Source organism: Ovis aries, chromosome 20, assembly GCF_016772045.2.
Source record: "Ovis aries strain OAR_USU_Benz2616 breed Rambouillet chromosome 20, ARS-UI_Ramb_v3.0, whole genome shotgun sequence".
Taxonomy (NCBI): domain Eukaryota; kingdom Metazoa; phylum Chordata; class Mammalia; order Artiodactyla; family Bovidae; genus Ovis; species Ovis aries.
The window spans coordinates 37,337,094-37,346,984 of NC_056073.1; the positions used below are offsets into that span (position 1 = coordinate 37,337,094).

Below are 9,891 nucleotides of genomic sequence, written 5' to 3' on the forward strand. Positions count from 1 at the left end.
ACACCTCCCCTCAGCGGGCCGTGCGCAGACTCGCTGCCCGGAAACCAAAGTCCCAGGTGAGGGCGGAGGGCCGTGTGCAGAGACTGCGGCTCCGCAGCTCGGCCCTTGACCGGTGGGCACTCTAGATCAGTGGGCATCAACGACCGGTTTTGTGAGGGACAACTTTTCCACGAACTCGGGGTGGGGGGTGGGGTTTCAGGCTGATTCAAGCGTATTGCATTTATTGTGCACTTTATTACTAATGTTATTACATCAGCTCACTCCTGCTCTCGATCATGAGCTCATACCGCTCCATTCTTTCATTGAAGAATGATACTTTGCTTCTAAACCACCTCGGTCTCCTATTGGCTCCAGCAGCACCAGGCAGAAGGAGCCTTGTTGGAGACCAACTCCAGAGGGTGGGCAGCATAGTGTCTTTGACCGACCCCTGCAGTATGCCGCCTACTCCCTCATTCCCTTGCTGAACTTGTTTTGTGTGGTGTCTCAGCTCTGGAAAGCACTTTAATATGCGAATGGAGACGATATCCCACCTTTGTTAAGCAACCCATTTGGAATTCCATTGAAGGGAAGTTCAGGCTACTCTGAACAGGACTACTTTAGGCTTGGTTATTCAAAATAATCATAGACCTTCACCACCACCCGCCCCCCATTCTAGTCCCCCTCCCTGGTGGGAGGCTAGAAAGCATCGGCACTGTGTCAGCATCCCAGATCAGATGGAGTCAATGTTGGTCGATGTCTCCTCTGGTTATTATCCAGGCTGCAAAAAAGAGCAAAAAAAAAAAAAAAAAAAGAGTCATTGAGCATAGCAAAATGACTAACCATGATTGAATAACATCAACAGAATGACAATGACCTTTTACTATTGACACCCACCAAAAGTAAGGCATTATGCTGACGGATATATACAAATGATCTCCCTTAGCTCTTCAACAAGTCTGTGAACAAGTCAGTGTTTCAACTTTATTTTTATTGATGGGAAAACTAAGCCCTCAAGAGGTTAAATGACCTTTCCAACAAAATACCTTAGAGCTTCCCTGGTTGCTCAGCAGCACAGAACCTGACTTCGATGCAAGATGCACAGGAGTCGTGGGTTCGATCGCTGGGTCGGGAAGATACTCAAAAGAAGGGCACAGCAACCCACTCCAATATTCTTGCCTGGAGAAGTCCATGGACAGAAGAGCCTGGCAGGCTACAGTCCATGGGATTGCAAAGAGTCGGACACGACTTAAGCGACTTAGCATGCAAGCACCTAGCAAGGGACAAAGCTGGGGTCTGAGTCTCCATCTGTGCTGTTCTTGGCCTCCTTACTGTGCAGGACATGAGCACCTAAGTGATTATCACTTGGTGCTGGTGCAGAATTTCTGCCCTGCATGTGTTTATGTCCCATTCTGGGTGCCTTAGAATCCACAGTAAAGAGAGAAACAGACTTTAGAAATAAACAGAAGTATGTTGAGCGCCTCTGCACTTTTTAAAAAATTTTAATGTTCTTGTTTTTAAGGACAGCGATACATAATTGAGCAGATTTTCCTTTTTGGACAGACTGATTTTAAGCTAAAACATTATGTATATTTTGGGGAAATCCAAAAAGTTCAGAGCAAAGATTTAAAACAAAGCAGATCATTGATCAGAAATACACTTAGACAGGTTTCCTGTGAATTTTCTTTGGCTTTGAGAATTCTCTGTGAATTTCCAGAGGCCCTTTCAAGTAAATGATGGCCCTCTGGAGGGTCGTGAAAACAGTCAGGGAATCTTTGTCCCTCCTCTCCCAGCCCCTCCACCCCCAGTTGGTACTCTTGTTTTTGCTACACATTTTTGAAAGGGAGGGGGTGATCACATGCAGCTTTAGATTTTATTCATGCAAGAGTGTAGTTAGGAAGTAGGCAGCTTCCTTCTAAGAGTGATGGCTTGATGTTGCTCTGTGGTTAGTCCCCATGCTTCCTCAGTGAGCACTTCCCAGGAGACTGAATATAGTCATTTTTGCTGGTCCAAAGCTTTTTGGTGGGGAGATTCTTGTGCATCAAACTCAATCTCTCCTATAGCCTACAGTTGCCTGCCAATCTGTGCAGCTGGTGCAGGACTCAGTTACTTTGAAAGAAGAGGAAAGATGGCTTTTTTCTTTCACTCTCCCGCCAGCCTCCACCTCCTCCTGGTAATACTTCTCCCCCCTCCCCCACTCCCCATATTGTACAAAACCATGTGGATTTGCTGAACAGGTCTGTAAAATTAATTATACCATGAGTGCTTGGTAACCAATGAATTGTAAATTGTACATTATTAAAACAGCATCAGAGCTCTGACTGATCTATTATTCTTTGGGGAATGAACAAAGATAAGAGCTCTATGTGCTTTAGAGGTCTTTCTTGCCACCATCCAGCAGGCACAGAGAGGAAATATCAAGTAGTCTCTTTTTGGGTTTTATTTTGTTTTTCTGCAAGCCGAATTAAATAGAAAGAGTATCTTTCTTCCCCCCTGTTATTAAATTGTTATATGTGCCCTCACAGTTCTGTCTGTAGCATCTAATAAGGTAGTGGGCACTCAATAAATACTATTCCCCCGCAATTGTGGTAATATGTATCCATATATGCTCGTACACAAACGCAATGCCTTGTCAACCTACTGTGAACAGGAGATATATGCTATGACATGGCATCGTAATGAAATAAATTGTGTTGATGTAGTGCCTCTCTGCAACAGCTCGAGAAGGATTCAGAGTAAACTGCAGGAGACATAAAAAACATCAGCTGAGTGTGTGCCAGGGGCCTCGTGGCTTCAGTTGAAAAGGAAGAATCTGGAAGAAACGGTTTTTCTTGTCTCTTTCTTCTAGACACAACAGGATGACCCCTGGGAGTTGTTTGTGAACCTCTCTTTTTACTGAACTATCTCCCTGGAGCAGAATTTCTCAGTATCTTTCTTCGCGCTACGATGATTCCTTCCAGGCACATCACACAGTTCTCCATGGAAACTTTCCCTTTCCATAACTGACCAAGCCTGCCGGCCCTGGGAATAGAAGAGTCAGGCACGTAGCATTACCCTCACAGGCAGGCGTTTCGGCTAAGAGAACCAATGCAGGTAGAAGGTGAAGCTCACATCATTCCGCCACCCACCCCCCACCCCCTGCCAAGTAAGTAAATGTTTCTCAACCCACCATTTCAGGCACAATAGGATACTTCAGAACTAGGCTGCAGAGGAACAGATAGGCAATTTGTAGGGCCCAGTGCCAAGAGAAAATGCGGGCCCCATGCTCAAAAAGTCTGAAGAATTTCAAGACAATGACAGCAAAGCATTCGGCTAAGTGTGGGCTCTTCTAAGGGCAGGACTGTAAACAACCCCACAGGCTACACACCCAGGAAGCCAGCCCTGGTGCAGAGTGAGAGTTTCTGAATGTTCCCTGCACTTTAATCTTCTTGGGGCCTGATTGGGCCATCAGACAAATTCAGGATTTCTTTCAGCTGGGGGAAGACAGTACCATCCATTCTTTTCCCCACCTGGAGCTACAGTGGGATCACTTTTCCATCTCCGTGGTCTGAGGGCAGCCATTCTCAATAAGAGACTGCCATGGGGGTTGGGTGGAGCTCAAAGAAGCATGAGAGAGACACACAAAGAGATTGCCATAAAAGAGTAGACAGATGTCAACTTTCTGATAGACCGGGATCCTTGGCCATGGTTTCTCATGGTTTTTCTGAGCACTACGTTGTTGCCATCTTCTCATTCTCCAAAGAAGCCCCGTGATTTTGAGGGAAAGATGACAATCGTTTCTTCTGTTTTACTTTGAGTGAGCATCTTCTTACCTATTGCTTCCTATTTTAGTTTGCTACAAGGAAACAGGAGAGATGACCAGCAGCCATGGGGACAGAGCGGTGAGATGCTAACAGGGAGGATTCGGGGAAGAAACCATTATACAGATGGTCTGTGGGAATGATACAACCACAGCCAAGAGGAGCTGGTAGACAGGTAGGAGGGGGGTGGGGCGAAGGTGTATTAATGAGTTGTACCCAGCCCAGCAGGTCTAACTTCCTGCAAGACCTTCTGATCTGTCTGTGACTCTGTCCCCTCTGAGGCTTCCCTGTAGCTCAGACGGCTAAGAATCCACCTGCAATGCAGGAGACCCACGTTCGATCCCCGTGTCAGCAAGGGAGAAGGGAATGGCAACCCACTCAGAATCCCATGGACAGAGGAGCCTGATGCGCTATAGTCTATGGGGTCACAAACAGTTGGACACAACTGAGCGACTAACCCTACTACTACTACTGTCTCCTCCGTGAGGACCTCAGCCTGATCATTGTCCTAGAAGGGCAGATGTGTTCAGCTGGACGGGCACTGGGAATGTATTCAGGCACACACCTTCCTTTCAATAATATCCTTAGAGCCAGAAACGTGTGTGAGTACTTTAGGGGAATAAATAGATCAGCCCTGAGGGGCACTGGTCCAGGTGACAAATTGGGATAAGATAAGAAAACAAAACAAAACGGAACAATAGCCTGTCTTGTAATTCATCTGCTGCTTTGATGTTGTAGAAAATGGTTTTTGCTATCGACACAGAAGAAAACCGTCAGAGTGGTTAAAGTACCATTATAACACCACTGGAATAGCCCTTGCTGGTCATCAGAAAACCAAGCTAGAAGCTTGAACCTGCCCATCCACCCACTCCTACCCTGACAGGCAGAAGAGGCTCCTGCAGGAAATGGGCTCTGTTTGTGATTGCAGTGTGCCCTAAGACTCAAAAGAGGGCAGCAGATAGCTGACACTGCCTGTCGGACCAGGAAAGCCTGTAACCTGAGGAATGTCAATAGAAAATCTGCAGGTTTATCAAAACTCACATCCTGCAAGGGTTAGCTGAGCCAGAAGTGTGTGCTTCTAGAACTGCGTGTTTAATATCTGTCAAAGCAGATATTTGATTCATGGGATCTAATGAGCTTTGGTGATATGGAGGGCAAGTGGGGGCCTCTTGCCCACCACGGAAGCCTCATGCCACGTGATTTAGGGATTGAAAACCTGCGATGCCGATGTCAGCAAAGTCACAGCCGAGACACAGGAGCAATGGCCGTGCAGGGTGGTGTGGAGAGACTGCCCACGTGCTTTGGCGGCCTTGTAAGAGAGTTGGCTGATATTCTGAAATAAACAAGACCCTCCCCACAAAGAGGGTGCAGTCTCTCCCTACCTGGTAAATTGCACAGGGACTGAGAATCACAGGATGTGGGAGCAAAGGATTCTCTTACTCTCTCTGAGATTTTCCAGTGCTTGCAGAAGAAAGCTTGTGATGGGAAGGACATGCCCCAGCTCCTGGGAGATTGGGGTTTCAGGGAGGCTGGGGGCAGGTAGGGTGGAGGAGGAAAAACACTGCTGGAGGGGAAGAGGCGTGAAGCACTTGGGTAGAAAGCAAAGCAGAGTCCTCAACCCAGTCTTGCAGAGTTTAGGATTTCATCCCAGGGTTCATCTCTGTGATCCTGTTTCCTAAAAAGACTGATAATCAGGTGCTTATTACTAATACAGCCTCCCAGAAAAGTTCTTCTATGTCATTTGGCAGGGAAAAACCGTGAACAGAAAGGAATTGTATTGTTAAAATCAACCCTGAAATGGTATTGCAAAGCTCATAATGATCTTTTAAAAATATCTGACCTGGTTTTAAGTAATTATTTTCACTCTAGTTCCTTTTGTATTAAAAGCATTTTAAAATCATGTCAAGTTACCTGGAAAACCTCAAATACTTAAAGAATCTAGAAGATGTTGCCTTTTAAAAGTTGAACTCCATTGATTTTGAGCATATTTTTTATTTTTAAAAAGAACTGACGTTTATTTATTTATTTTTTTACTTCTTCAACAAGTTCGATTGCATTGAAGAATTTCCCTTCTGCACTTAGTTGCTTTTTCCGACCCTATGAACTGTAGCTTGCCAGGCTCCTCTGTCTGTGGGGATTCTCCAGGCAAGAATACTGGAATGGGTCGCCATGCCCTCCTTCAGGGCATCTTCCCAACCCAGGGATTGAACCCAAGTCTCTCACATTGCAGGCAGATTCTTTATCATCTGAGCCACCACGGAAGCCCAAGAATACTGGAGTGGGTAGCCTATCCCTTCTCCAGGGGAACTTCCCATCCTAGGAATCGGCACATTATCTTTTTTATTTTATTTTTGTTTCTGTAACCTAGAATTAACAGCTGCTATATTGTCTAGGTCCACAACTGATGCTAGACAAAGGGTTTCTGAGAAACATGCCCTGAAATTTTGGACTGGTTTAATATTAAACAATTACCATGGAGCTGAGGAAATCTGTCCCTTTATAGATGTTGGCAAATAGAGGATTCTCTTCATATGTATCGTATTAAAAACCAGACTTGGCAAGAGCTAACTGCTCTACAGTGATAGTGTATTTCTCTGTATTCTCCAAAATATTGAGGCAGGAGATTAAGGAGATTATTTTTTTACTAGTGTTTCACATGTCATGAAATTAAAGCTGCAAATTGATAAACAAATTAACAGGGTCTCTATTACTCCATAGGATCATAAAGGAAGTCTGGAGCTTTCTTTAAGTGTCCTTGTAGTCTATTTGGAGGCTACCCAGGTGGCGCTAGTGGTGAAGAACCTGCCTGTCAATGCAAGAGACTCAGGTTCTATTCCTGGGTTGGGAAGATCCCCTGGAGGGCACAGCACTCCTCTCCAATATTCTTGCCTAGACAATCCCATGGACAGAGGAGCCTGGTGGGCTATGGCCCATAGGGTAACAAAGAGTTGGACACAACTGAACGACTTAGCATGCACCCATGGAATCCACTTGTAGAATAACAGAATCCAGAGTAATCCTGAGATCTTTCATCTCAAAATAATTCTAGGCAAAATGATACATTTCTGTTTTCCAGAGCAGTCATCTCCAGAATTAAAAAAAAAAAAAAAATTGTTCTCCTGAACATAGCTCTCTCAGGAATGACCCCAGTCAATCCTCAAATTATAAATGAAGAAAAAAAGCAAGAAAGAAAAAGAGAAATGGCTGTATTTACACAATTTTTTTGAGAGGAAAATGATCCGCAAGAAAAAAGAAATATACATGCAACAAATAAGAACCCGAAGAGATAAATTACCATAAATCCGTTGAACTTAATAAAATTAAGGAGACTGCAGGTTGGAAGTCCTGAATTTTGCTGGCAGCTCTGCCCCTCCATTAAGTCATCTTACGAAAGGCTCATTTTTACATTTTAGAGTCTCAGTTTTCTTCTCAGTAAAGTAAGGGCATTTGAATTTACTTCAAAATTCTTATTTTATGATTCAGTGAAGTATGGCAATTGACCTTGATTTCTTTACCTTATTGAATTAATCTTGGTTTTGCTGCTACTGCTAAGTTGCTTCAGTCGTGTCCAACTCTGTGCGACCCCGTGGACTACAGCCTACCAGGCTCCTCCATCCATGGAATTTTCCAGGCAAGAGTACTGGAGTGGGTTGCCATTGCCTTCTCCTGTAACTGCATAGTGATAAACTTTAGTTTATGATAAAGCATAGCTATCAGAAATTATATTAAACATGCATTGTAAAAGGTACGCTTTTCTAAGCCATGACGAGATACACAATTTTTAATGCTGTTTTTAATTTTCGTTTCTCTCTTAAATACCTGGACTCTTGTGTACCACTCCAGTGGTATATGTTTGATTTTCAAAATTGTGTCGCTACCAGGAGAATATTTTTGGGTGCCAGATTATTCAGCCCTGAATCTGGGAGTTTATGTAGGGAGTTGCTCCCTCTGGCCCATCCTTAGCATCTGTCTCAGTCCAGTAGCCCTTAGCTATCTACTAATATCAGAAAGTAGATCACAAAGCAAACAAGCCTTCTGGCTGATCATGTTAACAGCAAGATCAACAGCCATTAGGCCACCATTTTAATTTCCTGTAAGCCTTCATCTGTTTTTCTCTGCTTTCTTACCACGGCAGTTCTTTCTTGCTCTTTAGACTCCCACCTTTCCTCAAATCCTTCTTTGTCCATCAACATGTAGGTCATTTATATCTTTTGTATGTAGGTACCTCCGGGTTATTCTGGAGAAAAAGAAATGGCACAGAAAATAGTTTGTGCGTTTAGAAGGTTTAAAATCTTGATTTCCCAGAAAGGTTGATGCGTTGTTGAAATCCTTGCCCTGCATCCTGAGGACCCAGATACACACACATCCCTTGCTCCTCCATGCTTGTTAATCCCATTTTCATGTGGGAGGAGGGCAAGCACATTCTTAGGTCCTAGAATATGAATAGAGGTGCGAATGATTAAAAGAAAGAAACTAGCCTGTATTGAATAGTTCCTGTGGCTGGCACGAAGTTAGGGGCTTTGCACACATGATCCTCATGAAGAGTCATAAAGACTCTTACTGATAACTATTGTAATCCCATTATAAAAAAAAGTTTTAATACGGCTCAGAGAGGTTAAGTACCTTGCCCAGTGCCACACAGTAAGTGGCAGAGTGCACAGCCTAATTCCACAGACTTCCTAATGCTTCCTTTTTTAAAGTTCTTATTCACAGCTTTAGAAGAATGGAAGCCATTGTCTCCACTGCTTTTTATGATTCATAAAAATCATATAATTTTAGCAAGAAGAAATCTATTATGTGAAATGAAGGTACAATTATATCGTATCCCAACTTTACATGCGTATGGTATTTTAACATTTGCTAGCCATGAATTAGGACAGTTCCAAGTCTAACACAACAGATTGGAGCAAGACCAGTTAGACAGTATTTTTTTTACATCATGTTAAAGTTAGTCTCTTAGAATGATATATAATGTACCAGGAGAAATGAAACATTTTTTCCTAAATCTGTTTATCCAGAAGAATCTCTTTACTATTAAAGAAATACTGCTCATTGTTGCCTGTGCAGGCTCATCTTCTCCAGACATTTTTTAAGTCAATACATACATGTGGTAAGGGAACCTAAATTTTGGAATGATGTATAAGAGGGTAGAAATTGATCTCTTTCTTTTGTATCTTTCCTTAGAAAACTTAAGATTCAGTGGGATGGGTAAAACATGATATTGTATTAATCTCTGCTTTTTACTTCACCTGGAAAGTGAGAGTGTTAGTTGCTCAGTCATGTCTGACTCTTTTCGACCCCCATGGACTGTAGCCCACCAAGCTCCTCTGTCCATGAAATTCTCTAGGCAAGAATACTGGAGTGGGTTGCCATTCCCTTCCCCAGGGGATCTTCCGGACCCAGGGATCAAACCCGGGTCTCCCGCATTGCAGGCAGATTCTTTATCATCTAAGCCACCATGGAAGGAAAAATTAGAAAGTGCTATAAAAAGAAGGAGAAACCCACCATGCGTGGCATAGCAACAACAGCCTAAACCTATATGGCATTTTATGGCTTACAGTCCTGTTTCTTGAAGTGGGGTTCCTGGGAGACTTGCCTTAGATTCCTGGGGGAACACTGACATGCAGTTTCCTGGTTCCGACACTATACCTGATGAGTCAGTCTCGGTGGAGGGGAGGGACGGAGGGGTGGAACTCAGGAATCGAAAACTGAAAACTCTCTCCAGATGTATTTTTCATTTTTTGGCTACGTCAGGTGTTAGTGGTGGCATGTGGAATCTTCACACTTGCACTCAGGCTTCTCTCAGGTGTAGTGTGTGGCAGACAGGCTTAGTTGCCCTGCCAGCATGTGGGAATCTTAGTTCCCTGTCCAGGGATGGAACCCACATCCTCTGCATTGGAAAGTGGATTCTTCACCACTGGACCACCAGGGAAAGTCCCTCAGATTTTTTTTATATATACCAAAATTATAACCATTGTCTTATAAAATTTTCACATATGTTACTTTCTTTGTACCTTTCAAGAAACCTCTATGCAATAATAGGTAATTCTCATTTCATAGATGAGGCTATTGGAACACGGAAAAGTTACTTGTCTGAGGGGACACAGCTAATTAG

General features: G+C 43.6%; 1 long non-coding RNA gene across 1 annotated transcript; it reads right to left on the minus strand.

Annotated features, from left to right (window-relative positions):
- Positions 1-233: 233 nt before the first annotated feature.
- LOC132658284 (uncharacterized) lies at positions 234-9,662 on the minus strand. Its single transcript, XR_009597693.1, has 3 exons — positions 7,904-9,662; positions 7,292-7,448; positions 234-757 (listed from the first exon to the last, which is right to left on the minus strand). It is a non-coding gene; the product is annotated as an uncharacterized LOC132658284 (long non-coding RNA).
- Positions 9,663-9,891: the final 229 nt, after the last annotated feature.